We start from the raw sequence: 1267 nt of genomic DNA on the forward strand, positions 1-1267 counted from the left end.
ACTGAAGACACTGACTGAAGACATTGACTGAAGACACTGACTGAAGACACTGACTGAAGACATTGAATGAAGACATTGACTGAAGACACTGAATGAAGACATTGACTGAAGACATTGAATGAAGACATTGACTGAAGACACTGACTGAAGACATTGAATGAAGACATTGACTGAAGACATTGACTGAAGACATTGAATGAAGACACTGAATGAAGACATTGACTGAAGACATTGACTGAAGACATTGACTGAAGACACTGACTGAAGACATTGACTGAAGACATTGACTGAAGACATTGAATGAAGACATTGACTGAAGACATTGAATGAAGACACTGACTGAAGACATTGAATGAAGACATTGAATGAAGACATTGAATGAATGAAGACATTGACTTAAGACATTGACTTAAGACATTGACTGAAGACATTGAATGAAGACATTGAATGAAGACACTGAATGAAGACACTGAATGAAGACATTGACTGAAGACATTGAATGAAGACACTGACTGAAGACACTGAATGAAGACACTGAATGAAGACACTGACTGAAGACATTGACTGAAGACACTGAATGAAGACACTGAATGAAGACATTGACTGAAGACATTGACTGAAGACACTGAATGAAGACATTGACTGAAGACACTGAATGAAGACATTGACTGAAGACACTGACTGAAGACATTGACTGAAGACACTGACTGAAGACACTGACTGAAGACATTGACTGAAGACATTGACTGAAGACACTGACTGAAGACATTGAATGAAGACATTGAATGAATGAAGACATTGAATGAATGAAGACATTGAATGAATGAAGACATTGACTTAAGACATTGAATTAAGACATTGAATGAAGACATTGACTGAAGACATTGAATGAAGACATTGAATGAAGACACTGAATGAAGACACTGAATGAAGACATTGACTGAAGACATTGAATGAAGACACTGACTGAAGACATTGACTGAAGACACTGAATGAAGACACTGAATGAAGACATTGACTGAAGACATTGACTGAAGACACTGAATGAAGACATTGACTGAAGACACTGAATGAAGACATTGACTGAAGACACTGAATGAAGACACTGACTGAAGACATTGACTGAAGACATTGACTGAAGACATTGACTGAAGACACTGAATGAAGAAATTCTGGACCCACAGCATTCTTCAGTTCCAGGCGGTGATTAAACGTTTTAAAATGTTTTTTCGTACAAAAAGCATACATACATGACATTGCACGCATG

Source organism: Babylonia areolata, chromosome 10 (genome assembly GCF_041734735.1).
Source record: "Babylonia areolata isolate BAREFJ2019XMU chromosome 10, ASM4173473v1, whole genome shotgun sequence".
NCBI lineage: Eukaryota > Metazoa > Mollusca > Gastropoda > Neogastropoda > Buccinidae > Babylonia > Babylonia areolata.